The 16279-nt window shown below is 37.8% G+C and overlaps 1 protein-coding gene across 2 annotated transcripts in view; it reads left to right on the top strand.

The window, feature by feature from the left end:
* The first annotated feature begins 231 nt into the window (after positions 1 to 231).
* LOC100376798 (zinc finger homeobox protein 3-like) overlaps positions 232 to 16279 on the top strand; it is a 31135-nt gene continuing 15087 nt past the window's right edge. Inside the window, exons 1-2 of one of the 2 annotated variants that reach the window (XR_014929709.1) lie at positions 232 to 332; positions 2498 to 2575. The gene's annotated coding sequence lies outside the window, so the exon portion shown is untranslated. Of the gene's footprint in view, positions 333 to 2497; positions 2576 to 16279 lie in introns of those variants that run through there. The other variant, XM_085500356.1, reaches the window with a different exon arrangement.

Below are 16279 nucleotides of genomic sequence, written 5' to 3'. Positions count from 1 at the left end.
CAGTATCCGAGATAGTAATTTAAGTGAGCTTTTCGTCATTGTATTGTCGAATTTCGCTGCGCGAAGCACTTATCTCAGGGTGGGAATTTATGTTAATGAGATGTAAATTGTCTTTCGCTTATTACGCATGCCCATTGATGCCTCCCAGCCATTTTGGAATAATTAGCAAAATAATAATATCGAATTTTCATTTGGTTATTTTTAGCTCTTTATTTTTCACCTAGCATTTGTTGTTGGAGTCGGCGATTTCTCAGTTCTTATATTGCATGTGACCTCCGGTTCGTCAAGCGGCGGAAAGTTCTTCGAATGACGGAATCTGAAGCAACCAAACAGTGAGTTTTCTTAGTGTTAGTTCGTGTTCGAGCTTGATGGGTATGTTTTAATTGCGACGTGTTGTTGCCCGCCGTTAATTACGAGCGTCTCTATTAATGGTAATTAGTCGAAGGTTTTCCGATGCCTCCACGCCGTTTTTGCCGTGATATGTGACAAAATTCAATGGTCAGTTCATTCGACTTGCCTTTAGTGTTTTTCTTGGGTTGTATTTCGATGTGTAACATGTGTAAAATGTGACCCGAAGTGGCTGTCCTCTTGACACAATCGCTTCACCTGAAACTCGTGTCAGTGGCGTTTCCGAAATGCCGTACACTGATCGTCTCTACTAGTCGATCGCATGCCGCGCTGTGCAGCACTGCTTTTGTGTTCATGGGTTTACGTTACCTACTGAGTGTATACGTTTCGTGAAATCCCTTTCCCGTAGCGTGTCTTCCCGGTCTTATCGTACATTTCGAAGTTAGTAACGGAGGGATTTCGCGATCTGATTGTGTTCATTTCAGCCGTGGTGTCAGTTTCTCTTTGGACCAGTGGAGATACAACGTAAAGCGCCCATTCAACCGCAAGAATGTCTCCTCGCCCGTTAGTTCGCAACGGCATCATTGTTTCAAAATTGCTACCCGTTTTAAAGATTTCTTTAAGAAACACAGTTCGTATCTCCGTATTGTCACTTCCGTATCGTGTTCTCACGACTGGGGGAAAAATATCTGGTCCATTCAACTTAACTGTTAGCGTGGTTAAGAAGGTAGTTGATTTCTTTCTTTGTAGACGTGTTTTGTATGTTTTCGGGGACAAGTGAATTCAACCTAAGACCATCAATCATTGTTGAATAATTTTTTTCCTTGCGCCTTAAATTTTTAATCACAGTAATGCATTGTGTTTGCATATATTGTTTGAAACGGCCTGAGCTAATTTACCAAAATTTACTGAAGTGGAATTTTCACTTGCATTCAAATTTTTCATTTCACTCCTGAGCTTTTGGGCTCAGTGTTGTCACCTTGGGGAATCCAAGTCACACAGCATGGGGAGTGACCTTGTGTTTGGCAGAGAAAACAATATAGCTTGTGAGCATAAAAAAAAGAGAAGACATATTGGATAGTGCACTCAATAATTAATTTTTAGTCTCTCCATTTTGATTGACCTGCCTCATTATGCTGAACTGCATTTTATATCTGTTTCATTACGATTGCTGCCTACACCTTAGCTTATATGCCTGAGTTTTTACATAATGCCCCTGGGGGCTGACGACACTGAAATATTGATGGGCATATTATTTCCATGAACATGCGTGCCCTACCAACCCTACCACAGGCATCTGATCTAAGAAACGCTCCAAGTTGTATCCGAGACCAACTGTTAGCGTGGATTCCTGTGATGGATTGGTGTTTTGTAGCGCTGCCATGTGTGTACTGCCGTCACTGTACCGCTGTCCCTAACTACATTTAATAGTGAAATCAATGTAACGCATGAGTGACTCGACTCGATGAGGCTGTAACTTGTAGCTCGGCTAGTGGGGAGTTGTGATTGCGCATCATAAAATGTGGGATATGCGAGTGGCTTCTGTATTGGCTTCATAGTGAGCATTATTTGTACATCAGAGGTGATACCAAATATGAGACAGAGCAAATCCATTGTACTTACTATCCAAAAGAGACAAGATATCGATACTCTGCTCTTCTTTGTCAATGTCACTAATAATAGTTTTGCGTTAATCCTGGGCAAGGGGGAGGGGGAGAGAAAGAACAGTTTAACTATCCAAATAGAACATGTGTTGACTTCCTCTACAAATGGTTTCCATGATCTAAGCACTCTTGAAAAATATGACATTTTCACACTTCTCTGTAAGGTTTATTGCCCGAGCCAATAGAATGAATACTGGGTGTAATCTATCAGTCTGTTTGTTTTTTGACAAGTATGCAAATGATGCCATTGACTTGGGAGGAGAATAAATGATGCAATTTTTTTTTTTAATATAAAAATTTCTTTTTTAAATTAAATATCAAATTCATCATCAGTCTCCTGTATTGTTGTCAATTACTCCAAGTGTTAGAAACATGTGTTACATATTTTTTTGTAATAGATATATTCAACCTGATACTGTCTAAACCTTGTACTGGCTCAGCATCATAAATTTGTCCAATTCCCTCCTACTTTCTCCTCATCACAGGTATCCCACCGAGTTCCAGTGGATGGTCATAGAACATTCCTCGCAATGATACAGTTTAAATTGAAACGCAGCAGCAGGCAAGTTTTATCTTATTTTCCAAACATGTGTCACATAACATTTTTTTTGTCTCCATCATTTTTTTTTTGTTCCCTCCCCCTCCGTTTACTGTTTGTGTCACTATGCTTTTGTTGCATCACTCTAATACTGATGGGCATTTTTTCATGAGAAGCTGTCATTTATACTTGAATGGCTTGTTTGATGAACCATGAGTCAGTCTGACCTTATCATATGATATCCCACTAAAGCTACCAGCAGTGCAGTATGAAGGCTGCACTCTTGTGTATACTTTGATCAGTTCTCATGCATGGCTGCGTACAACGTCTATTTGCCTGGCACACATAAGTGCATTGATTTCCGGCTTGGCTCTTATGTAATGGGCAAGTTTTCTTGCTCCACAAGATCAATAGCCCAGGAATTGTCACAAGGATGGACTTGATGTTTGTGTTAAACTACTTTTGATCATGGTCTGGTTTGCTGCTTCCGCACCAGTGTGAGGCTGTGCATATCCTTTGGGACGAAAAATATGCTTGTTAAAAAAAAAATGCTTGGATGTATAAAACGTAATAGAGAAGATATTAGGCTGTGAATTGGTCTGGAGATGTGGGAATGGAGATTTAGTTTGTTGATGTTTGGAGGTCCGGTCAGATAGCAGTGCAAGTCACTAGACTTCATGTAAACTTCATTCCATCAGCACAGCATGCAAGTTACTCTTACTGCCAAAACAAGGAAGGCCTGGTGGAAGAAATTTGAGCTGATGTCAACCCTTGCAATTTGCACTGGAGACAGTGGTGTGATTTTTATTATGATTATGTCTCAGACTCAGCGGTTAATTAAGGAAAGAATACTTGAGGTCGATTACAGTCCCCATAGCTGGTAAATCCAGCAGCCATATGTTCTTGGCATTAAGACTGATGCTGGTCAGTGTCAGCCTCTGAGAGCAATATATACAAATCATGGGAGACTGGGACAATAGTTCACTGGCTCTGGGATTCTCATTGCCAAATTCCAGGCCATTAATTCAGTTGCAAAATGCACAGACAAATCAATCGATTGTTGTCTGCCATGGATAAATATTGAAAACTAACTCATGATAATCTGATGTCTTCTAATTATTCAAGTGATAGATATTATAAAAGTATATAAAAAAAAATTATTTAATTTAATTTTATTATTTGTAATTATTTTGAAAATATATATCTGTAATAATAAATGCAGAGGATCATGGTGTTGAATTAATTTTTCTTTTTGACATTTTGAGTACATGGTTATTTTCCATATGATGAAATGACGACTGCCTTTGTGCATTGTAACATAATGTTAGCAGGTTGGTACAAGTTCACCTCAACCATTTTTTTTAATTGTGTTTGATTCATTTGTTTGGGACTGGTTTTGTTTTTTTATCTCTTGGTGATAACTGTTTTCAAGTTGCCACCTTTCACTATATACAACATTAACAAACAGAAACATGGTGTAATTAAAATGTTTACACTTATTAATTAAGTTTGAAATCAACAGCACTGATTCACTGTTTGCAGTCATTAAACAAATGAGTCAGCAGGAAGGAAGAGCCAAATAAACTAATTGAGGGAAATATGACTGATCACCACACCATGGCAAAATGTTTTTAACAGCCATAAATTTGTCAGTTTGAGGGTAGGTTGTAATTAAAAGCAAGGTCGTCAGGATGAGGTAAAATCGTTATGGCTGGTAGTAAAAAAACACTTTTAACTATCCCGGCCGTTCATTGTGTCACCAAACAGATAGGTCGGTCTTGATCAATAGCAAATGAGCCCCAATGTTTTCATCACCGAAGAAAAAACAAACCAGAAACAAAGAAAAGGTCACACTAAGCCTTGAACCTTGCCGAGCTTGTTAAAAAAAAGCCAGGAGGAACTCTGATTGTTTTATGAAAAGAATTAGTATGGCTGTCAGTCTTAACAACAGGCACCTTGGGCACAGATTCTCCCTGCATATATAAACAACCGAACTGTGAGTCCAGTTGCTAACATGGTCACCAACTGGGTCACTGGAAATAGTGCTTTAAACCTTCTGTAATCTAGAGATGTATTTCGAAGCCATGCTTGTCTGTGACCTTGGCCTGTATTTTGTTGTGACACATGGCTAGTAAGTTTAGTTTTTTTTTAACATAAGTAATTATTTTTTTTTATATCATAAATCATACAGTGAGAAAAGGTATTCTTATGATGACGTTAATAATTAGTCCACATTCTTTTTATTTTTTTTTACCTATTTAGATCTAATAAATTCTGCAATTGATGCTTTACCATGTCTGTCAGTCCGTCAAGTTTTTTTTTTTTTAATTGATACTTTGCTCACCCCAATTAAAATAAGTTTTATTTTTGTAATGTATCAACCTTGTTTAGTCATTTGAAACATGCACTTAGTAAGCATATGGTATGTAGCTCGAAAAAGGTGTCTCAAGTCCGAGTGATGACAAAGTACACACTGGGTTTTATACACATACATATTTTTATTTGAAAGTTGATTTATCATATCATGAAAATTCCAAATTTCACCTTGAAAATGCAAAGACCCTTGTGTCACTGTGATGGTAATCTTGAGCAAATACACTGCCGAGTTAATATACAACCATACGCTGATTCTTATAGCTAAATTCCAATGGGAATCAGTTTAAATCATAGCATGCGTCTTTCGTAGGTTATATAAATGCATAAGTTAAGCAGAAGCTTTCCTGCTTTCATTAGGCCAAATTTGTATAGTGACTCTACTAACATTGCGTCGCATGAAATATTCATCAAAACTACCAGTCTACTGAGACAAAAAAAAAAAATCTCATTCTAGGCTTTGCTGAGAAATAAAAAAAAAAGTCTGCCTTTGTTTTGTTTTCCAGTCTGCCTGTCAAGTGCTGGCGTCCTTTCATTTAATTTAAAACAAAACCATGTTTTCCCCAACGCTTACACTTGAGTTGCGTTTACAGTACAGTTTCTGTCTAATTTCACACTGCCATTGCCGCCTATTATAATCCCCCTTGCCAACGCACTAAACACTTTCAATAAATTCCACCCATTCTTTATACTGAACAAACTAGGGTTTTTTTGTTCTCACAGTACCTTTTGTTTTTCTGATCCGTTTCTATTTTGACACCACCTTTTTTTTTTGACAATTCCCTGATTTGGCTATGGAAGTATGTTTGTTTGTATGTATGGAGATGAGAGGGAACTCCCACGGTTTTTTGACCATGCCCAACAGCTAAGATAAATAACTCTGGCTGTCTGTTGGCATGATAACCCTTTCCAGTTCATGTCCTCAAATCACCTTTGTTCAGAGCCCCAGTAAACACCCCCCCCCCCTCCCCCACACTTCAATAATGTCACATTAACTTTTATTTTTGAAGCTGCAGTTTTAGCACTGTTTGTGGGTTCTTGTTTTTTTTGTTTACGGTGAGTTAGCTTGACTCTACAATTTTAATGACAATGGCCATGGATTTACAAGACAAAAACCAAGGATTTTAATCATGGCCTTTGTTAACGACTTTCATTAGTCTGTCAGAATGAAAGAAAAAAATTGATTAAAAACCAGTGGAGTTCACAACTCTGTTTTTGGTCATGATGCAAAAAAAAAAAAGAAAAAAAAAGTAATCCTACAACCTTATTGTGGCATGCTGAGTTGAAGCAGGCAGACATCCCTGTTTTTGACATAGCAGCGCCCTGCCAGTTAATTAGTTTTATTCTCTGTATCTGCTCATATGCAAATAGGTAACTGGGCACTAAACCAAACACAATCGGCAATTTAATTGCATTTGCATATGCAGATGGCATTCCCTGTGTGAGAGGTGGCCCCTTTTGTTGAGCTGTTTAATTGTATGCCTTTGATATGCAGATTTCTAAAGATCTATTACTGATTTAATTACCAAGTGAAAAATATTTTCTACTGCCAAACCGGTTAGTCTGGATATTTTGAGCAGTAAAAATAAAATAAATAAAATAAAATAAAAGGACAAAATTTATTAATTGCACTGCAAATATTACTGAGACCGACTTTGGTTGGGGTGGGGTGGATAGGTTGGGTGGGTAGGATGATGGCATGGCTTTACACTGAGTATATAGGTTAAGCTATGCTGACATAACCTCCCCCTGTGTAGAGACTCAGGGTCACCTCCCCGGGGAGTTAACCAGATACTAATGCCACCTCCCCCGTCTTTTATTTTGAACTGTCTTTGATCGGTGGTGATAACATCCTTGATAGTATTATTGGCAAAATAGCCTATCCTTTGTCATGATTTACGGCAGCTGGGGCTAATTGCATTTACATATGCAAATTATTCACCATTAAGTTCATTTAAGTGCCCTCCAAGCTTCTGAAAAGATGTTTGTGATTGCCTGTGAATAAATGATCTGTGCTCCAATGATAGCCATAGAATTCCATAATTAAGGATGGGCCACGTTTTTCATGGGGCCACAGTGATTTGCCTAATTGTGCAGCATCATGCATAAAGCGCCCTTGCTGAGAGCGGGTCGTGGGATTTGCCAGTGAGAACAATACCAGCTACAGACAGCCTGGCAATAAAAGCCAATCCTATTTGCATATGCAAATAGCAGTTTGAATAGGGAGGCTAACTGTAAACCTCTATCTCTGTGGTGTTTTAATTTATAAACAAATGATCTAGATAAAGTGTCAGTGTAGCAGCGGTGAGTTTGTGTGGTCAGTGAAACCCATACTCCCGCATCTCAGTTCATGGAAATACCTATGTACCTTCATACATCACCAATCCTATACTAGGAAGATGACTTTTATGTTTTATTATATACAAGGACTTCAAAAGATACCTAGTCTGGTGGCCTGAAATTGTAATTAATATTGGTCCAGTTCGGCTAATGGATTTGCAGAGGGAAAATCAACAAGCCTCAGTAATGAGTGACTATTATCCTAGCTTATGCATTAGCAAATGTAAATAATGAATACAGTTTCATTGGTAATTTAAACAGGGATGTATGCACATGGTGATAATTGCTCAGCTCCCTGCGTTTGCTTGCTCTCTGTTTATTCAAATCTGAAACATGCTTGGAAGAGGACCAATACACGGAGTTAATTGTGGTAGACAGTTGCATTATATGAATACCTTTGTGCTGTGTACTATTTGTGTAAAAGGTTTGTGGCTGCTGTGACCTGATCCCCCGTCTGCCAGCAAGTTCAGCAACCATCAGGTTTGACCTTCATTCAGTAGGTATATTATTTGTTCCCGTTCTCTACTTCCTTACACACACACTTTACAAGTGTTGCTCTGTCTAGCGTTTAACGTGGCACAGCAGCGCTTTGGCTGTTATAACCTGTCAGATTGCCTATCATGCTTGCCTGCCTTTGACTTGCTGTGACATACACTCATCCACGTACAGTGATATAAAAGCCATTGTTTTCAAGTCTGGCAGTACTTCATGCATACCAAGTTAAAGTGGTCCGGCCATTCTACACAATTAACACTCATGGCTTTACTCGGGGGAATTATTAAACCCAAGCTACCTTTTCTCTTTCTTTTTTTTTGACCTCCTTGTTTGGCCAGTTCTGTACAGACTTTTCCAGTGTTTGCCACCTAGGTTATTTGCTGAACTGTTTACCCAGCTAGATGTTAGGTAAACATTGCTAGTTTGAACTTCAGTGGATGATTGCGTTGACACCATGATTTTTTAGCTCCATATTTCACTGTTGACACCATGATTTTCTAGCTTCACAGTTCACTGAAATCGACGGACGCTGTTGTTTGATTACTTAAAACTCAAGAGTGTATATTCTTAAAGCATTGCTGGTAGAGGGTCTCCGCAAGTTCTTCATAAATGAATGGGGTTTTCTTTTTTTTTCTTTTTTGAACTGCCAGCTTGTCATTTATGTCTGAAACTGAACAAGGGCAGGTCATGCACATGTTGTCTGAAGGTCAAACCAAAGTGTCACTGTCATATGTTAGTGTGGTGATGGGCTTTCCATTGGGTATCTAAATAAAACTGTTGTTTTTGTCCTGTGATCTCAGCCTTTTGTCAAGTGGGAAATATTTGGGGTAAAGTTTCGGTGTGATTGAGTGGATAATAGTGCCAGTGTAAGCTATTGTTCACTGTAATAATCGGTGTAAAGCCATGACTCACTAGATATTGACAAACCACTCAAATATGCTAATTTCCCAACCCTGCCTTTGGTTGTGTATTTTATAATATTATGGTCACACTGTAGTATATTCAAAAGACCTTTCCATCTCCCCACTGTGTTTGTCTTCTCTCAAGAACTAATGATACTATACACTTCTGTTGCCATGGCTACATGGGATGAAAAGGGTCCCTGCAAGAAACTTGCCGGGTGTCATGATTTTCGCTTGGAAGGGAGCTAAAAAGCTGTTAGCAGTTCATCTAATTACCTAGCCCATCTTGTTTTTCACACGTTCTATATAATTTATATGCTTTTATCACTAACATATTCAAGATGGCGATAGACCGGGTTTTAACTATTGATGTTCTCACTACCTACTGACGTAATTACTTGGGCACTGTAATATGCTTAAGAATTGGGAGGTATTGATTGTGTTAAGGTGGAAGCAGATGAGCGTGCACTTCATTAGGCCAGTGAGCAATTAAGGCTTAGAGGCTACCATAGACCTGATTGATTTTTTATTAATCCAGATTTTTCATGTAAGTTCTATCAAGATTAGAAATGTAATTTGTTCTTCTGGGAGACGCTAGTCAGAGCCTATTTTGTTTTTTAATTGAAAACTCGAAGGAAATTGATAAAAGCGTGGGGTAAATTGGGAAAAATTAATGCAAAATATGATAACGGTGCATTTCATTAAGCTGAAGATACGTGCCCCGACTATGATTACTTGCTACCCCTTTTATCAATATCAACGAGTGTTGAGGAGAGATACATAAAACACATAAAAAAAAAAACCAATTGCATGAATTGTTATCACTACTCTTACTATTGCACAAATTGTTGCTGATGTGCTGCTGCAAGACCTACGAGTTATTACCAACATCATGACAGCTCCATCTGTTCGAGAGCCAGCCATTGAGGGGGGTTGGTGGTATGGTGATGATGATGATAATGATGTGCCCCCTCAATTGCCTTCCAAATATCCCATTTATGTTTCAATTATAGCACCAAGCAAAGGGTTATTTCGCTTGATAGCTATCCGGTTCCCCAGTGACTAAGTTGGGTATATTTATTTTATCAGTAAAAGTTATCAGTTCTAATGACCAGGGTGTGTCTGGGAAGAACTTGTGGCTAATTTCCTATCTAAACATACTGCATATCTCGCTTGTCATTATCCAAGTGACATAATCTACACTTTCGCTTGGACGATCATCTGCGTCATCCTCCTTGCTCGCAGTAAATTGGTTTGAGATTGTTTCATTTTGGATCTTGATACTTTACTTTTAGCACTCGGTACAAAACAATCATTGCATTTGTTATTGCATGATTTTAATTTCACACGAAATATAATTGCAATGTCATACTCGCAGATTGGCAGAAATAATATCGATAGTGATTGCTTATTTTCATCCATTTCACGCAACTCGTATAATGGACTTGTTTGCTCTCTGTGCAAAATTACGCTCCTATTATGAAATATAAATACGGAACTTTTTTGCACTCCGGCTTGTGCGAAAATTAAATTTCCCATATGTCACGGTGTCATCAATATTCATGGTTTCTCATTTCTGAAACTGTGAAATGTACAGAGCACAATAATGAAAATAATCAAGCGTATCATCCCAATCTAACTCAACAGCTGCCTCACCTTGGTTATTTGCTAGGTATTCTGGAATCAGTGTATTATAGGAAAGTGTTTAAATTACATTTTATCACAAGAGAGAGGGGGCATTTTTTTTGTTCATTCGTTAGAAGTCAACATGTATGTGTAGCCTGACAAATCATCACTGCATGTCACCTGACCTGAGTGTTCATGACCCAAGCAACAGGTCACTATGTATCTCTAGAAAAACATCATGTACGTCTAACCACTTTAGATGAGAATACAATGACCCACCATAAGGCTGGTTAGGTAGTGTTAAGGGGAGTGATCAGAAGATTTCTCTGAATACACACTCTATTGAAAATTGTATAGGTGTATGGACTTGACTCGGCAAGCTCCACTCATTGGTGAGGTAACATTCAAATTCTCATGCTTATGTCTTTTTCACCATTTTACTCGTTCATTTCTGAGTCTCGTTAAACCACTGTGAATTGAAAGAGAGAAAAAATTACACACAAAAAAATGATTGATAGTGTAAAACAGTAGTGAATCTAGCTATGTAAACATTAATACATTGCTCAGTATATCCAGGAAGTAGATTGTGTGTTAACAACTCTAGGTGCATTTATACACATAACTACAATGTATGTATATTGCACATACATACCTATTGCCGTTTATTTCATTGGCTACCAGTCACACTTTGCATCATACTGTTTTTAGAATAAGAAAAAACATGGCTTCATATCACCGTTGTGTAGAGATCTTGTCACTTCCTTTTCTAGGGAGGTTTTCAAATATATTTTGATTGCCCACCTGTGTGTGCATTTGTGTATTTCTATGAAATTCACAATCAGTAAATCATTTGCAGGTTGACTTCTTGTCTGGTCCACATTGAACTGGACCTGCACCTGCATGTGCAGTGTGCATCTCATTTGAATGAACTTTATTAATAAATTCTGACAAGATATGTTTTGCATCCATTACATTTTCATCCCTGGTGTTTGAACCAGGAAATAATTTCAGCTATCTCCCACCAGAGTGACCTTTTTTAGTGCAAACAAGGTTCACTCCAGAGGAGGGTGTGGAAAAAAAAAATGTTACCTTGTGTTGTCCTCGGATATATTGATGCTGTGTCAATTTATTATGTGTTGTAGTGTGTGTATGACAGTTTTACTGAGATAGTCGTTTCCTTAAACCTTGTTGCTTGTGAAATGCTCCAAGGCTTTGTTGACCCGTTCAAGCAAAATGGGAAATTAAAAAGTTGCCCGCACGTCATTCCACTATTAATAAAACTGCTTGATGAAGTAAGCATCCTTTAGTCATAGATCGATTTCATCGTTTTGATGTTCCAAGGTCCTAGACAATGACTTGTACATGTATTTGTTCTTCTTCAGCTTTGTGTTTCGGGGGACTCAGTATGAGAGGAGCATAATTGTCAGTTTTGATTCACAGTGTCTTGTGAAGAGCGCTTTCCTCTATTCAGAAGAGTAACGTGGGATTGACAAGCGCAACTTGACTGGAATTGACTAGTCAGTGGGAGATCAGTCTCACCCCAACTGTCTTTGTCTTTTGCCTACGTTGTCGGTAGGATCACAGGGCCTAAAAGTGTAATTGGAGAAGAGACAGTTTCCTGAAGTGCATCTCCCCTAATTTCTGTAAGTGTTACTTGGCAGATAATGTTGCTAATGTTATTGTTGCTGCAATGTCTCAGGTTTTATCTACTTCGCATGAAGTCTGAAACAAAGCAGACTCTGGTTATATGGGTCGTTTTGATTAACTTCTTTCTCAAGTATTTCTAGTATTTTTTTATCTACAATTCAAACATCAGAAGTTCATTATTGTATTTTGGTTTTTCATCCTCTTATTGTTACAGGCTCTTTCTAGACTTTACTCTAAGTCTTGTTTTCCCCATTATGGTCTTTTATATAAAAATTTTGTTTTTGTGGTAATATTTCTGGCAGAGTATTTCTCTCCATGTCTATCTTACTTTTCATTCAATAAAATCTTATCTCAATTGTATTCAAGATGATATTTATGCAGTCCTGTAGGATGTGAAATTAGTCAGGGTTGAGTATAAGCATACAGCACAACATTGTGTGCGTGGGTATGACCTACCACTGCTCTGGTGCGTACGACCTACCACTGCTCTGGTGCGTACCACATGACATCGCACAGACAGGTACCACATGACATCGTGCAGACAGGTACCACATGACATCGTGCAGACAGGTACCACATGACATCGCACAGACAGGTACCACATGACATCGTGCAGACAGGTACCACATGACATCGTGCAGACAGGTACCACATGACATCGAGCAGACAGGTACCACATGACATCGCACAGACAGGTACCACATGACATCGAGCAGACAGGTACCACATGACATTGAGCAGACAGGTACCACATGACATTGAGCAGACAGGTACCACATGACATTGAGCAGACAGGTACCACATGACATCGTGCAGACAGGTACCACATGACATCGCGCAGACAGGTACCACATGACATCGTGCAGACAGGTACCACATGACATCGTGCAGACAGGTACCACATGACATCGCACAGACAGGTACCACATGACATCGCGCAGACAAGTACCACATGACATCGCACAGACAGGTACCACATTAGTTGATGTAATCTTTACTATGATATTCTGACTAGATTACATCATCCATTGCTTCATTTCAGTGCATAAGTGACAAATATTGTTATGTAAAATCAAGTATTGTTTTGTGAATCCAAATGTGCTATGCAACCCATCCAATTCTCTGATGCTTTTTGTGTCGTCTACTCTCAGTTGTAAATTGCTTGTTTCTGTTCACTTGATATAACTGTTACCTGATTGGTTAATAGTTACTGAATTTTGGTATTTATTACAAATGTGTAGTCCTCAAAATAAAATGTTGACAGTTTGTGCATTAATTCACAATTAATTTGACCCCTGACCTTCATTAACATTAACAAAATTAATGAGATTTTTTTTCTCTCCAAGTGTTGCATATCGAACAATAATAGGCGAAAAATATGTAGATGTATAACCTTGAGTTTTATATAGCAGAATCATCTAGTAAAATATAGATGACTTGTGCTTTCACTTTGGAGGAAGTGTAAAATAACTTGCAGGGAAAGAGGGTTTTTATTACAGTCAAGCTATCATGTTGAAAACATGTACATTTGCCTCTGTAGACAGCTGAGAAGATTCTCCTAGTATTCAAACCCTCTTGGCATTTGAAAAAATCAAACTGCGAGTCACTCCCCACTCTAAAGAAACGTTCTAATTAGCTGACCTTTTTTTTTTTAAATGCTGTCATCCCTGTTGCTCAATGGAACAGCCCAGACAGAGCGAAAAACCAATGGCTTGAACAAAGTGTGAGAGTGAAACAGGGGTTCAAGGCATTCCACGATGCATACACCATTGTTTGAAGAAAACCTTCTTTTCAGACCCTTGTACACAATCAATTGTTAAGACGGAGTCCTATTAATACACCATTAAATCTAAAACAACAAAGGCACTGAAATGAACATGCTTTGAGAGAGCGAGATGAGGTCTTTTTTTCTTTCTGTTTTACGGATTTGCTGGAAAATCACCGTGCATTCTATTGAAAACTTTATAGATGTCATTTTAAATCTTCATCAAAATTACGATCTGACATGCATACAGATTTGCTTCATGTCTTTAGGAAGTCGCTTTGATGAAGCGAACAAACTTGATACCAGTAATGTTACACAGAGAGCAGCATCCTTTATACTAGGTTAATTGAAATTTATACATCTTCGTCCTCAAGTTTCTTCATATTCATTTGCAGCAGCAACTTCACTATTCCCCACTTACTTTACTTGTGACCAGCAGTCGGCTTTTATCTCACCGCAGCTATTTTCGTGTTGGAAAAATTGTTTAGCCACAAGTACACTGCAGCAGCAATGTCTTTTCTTAACAGGGCTCTCTGTATCCTTTGTGCGTTGTTCATTGATCACGCATTGCCTAGTACACGTATAGTTTCTATTCAGTGTTTTTCATAATCTGTTGTTGCGTGTTTCATCTTCAGTGCCTATCAAGCTGCATGATGTCTTTAGATGGGTGATGACTCGGCAGTCAGACTTAAAGTAAAATAAATCGGCAATAATTATTGCAAATTTATCTACATAATGGAGTAATTTATTTTCCCTTGTATGTAGCTGCCGCTGATGCCTGTGATTAGTGTCTGATTTTATATTTGATCATTCCTCATAATGAATGATTTCTGTAATGATGTCTCTACTGACAAAGGCTATTTCTACCAAAGAACAACAACAACACCCCCCTACTCTTCCATTCTTCTCTGTATCTAAATCTCTCATTTGGAATAATTGCTTTGACATTTGCCAACCGCTATGCTATATGTCACATATTTGTATTATTATTGATCATAAGTTCACACCAATTTAAACCTTTCTACAACAAAATATGATGTATTTCTTTCATATGTGCATCCATGTACAAAAGATAATTCATAATGAAGTACGGAAATGCATTTTCTCCCATTATGTCAGGAGCTTGTTAAGTCTCTGCTGAATTTCAAAATTATCTATAGATGTAGCCCAACGTAACACTTTGCATATGTCTCCATTATAATGTCCCCATAAAAGACAATGGAGCCTGTAGGGGGGGAAAACATAAAGAGAGAGAGAAAAAAAAATTTAAAATGCATTTATGATGTTGAAATATAAGATTGCGGCTGTGAAGATCAAGAGAAAACAATGAAGTGGATGAATGTAAAGTCTTATATTCCCCCTAGAGGGATTAAAATGATAGTATTGCAGTTGCATTGTAGAGGAGGAGACAATTCTGTCGAAATCTATCTCTCTAGGTGTGTCAGTGTTCGCTCTCTCATCTCCACGTCTCAAGTTGCTCTCCAGGATGTATTGTGTTTCAGTCACCATAGAAATATAACAACTACTGCCTAGTATGCAAAGCTTGTATGTCATATCTTTCCTATCACTTTTTTATTAGATATTTGCAAATTAGTTGGAGGCAGTATTTCTGTAAATGCCAGTGTTCAATGCTAATTTGACAGCACTATAAAGGCTTGCTTAATGACTGGATTTTATACTTTTCACTTTTTAATTGCTTTTCTTTTTAATGGCTCTTGTACGCGTGTTTATATGATGTATGCGTGTGTATTTCAATACATGTATATACACTCTAATATGCGGTTCTGTGCAGGGCTGAAACATCATTGATAATAAGGCCCATCTATATTTCAGTACTGTGAGTATAAATATTATCTCCATGTTACTGTGGATCATTTATATTTAGGTATTTTTAAATCTGGAAACTCTTCCTACAGGTAAATAAATATCGATTCTTACAATATGCTAAAAATTGAAATTTCTCTTTTTCTAAAGAATATATTCCATCTTAAACAAATGTGTGTTCTACTTTCTGTTACGTTATTTGCCTCAAGTGTTTCTACTGAATTGCTGAAGCAATTGTCTGAGCCCCTAAACACAGGGTGAAAAAAAAAATACCTGGCTCAAAGTAGCATGTTTCTGATTGCTAGTTTAGCTATTTGCATGTGTTACCATCTTCAAGTATGCTACACCTCCCCAGAGAATAGCTACTTTTTAAATGTATATTGGAAATTAGGAAATACCAATATAATCGTTAATTGGAGAAAACTTTGATTTTATGCGGACTGCCAGTTCAGTTGCTGAGAGTGAACTTGGCATGTTTTTTTTTCTTCGATTTCGCTCAAAGAGGGATAATTTGTGGTAATTATGTAAATTTAGTCACTGATAATCTGCAGTTAGTTTTTGACATGTTTAAAATGGATGGGTATTTTTCACTTGTATGTATTTATTCATAGTCCGAGAACACTGTTGGGGTTAGTATCGTCTTTAACTGATTCTAGTTTGTTACAGGAATCATGTTGATGGTAATGTGTAGTTATAGCCTGTAGTTCTCTACAACATTGAATAATCAGTCTGGTGTTTAAAAAACTTCTACAGTGAC

This window comes from Saccoglossus kowalevskii, chromosome 6 (genome assembly GCF_978046115.1).
Source record: "Saccoglossus kowalevskii chromosome 6, keSacKowa6.1, whole genome shotgun sequence".
Lineage (NCBI taxonomy): Eukaryota > Metazoa > Hemichordata > Enteropneusta > Harrimaniidae > Saccoglossus > Saccoglossus kowalevskii.
This window is presented reverse-complemented; position numbering and strand designations above follow the sequence as displayed.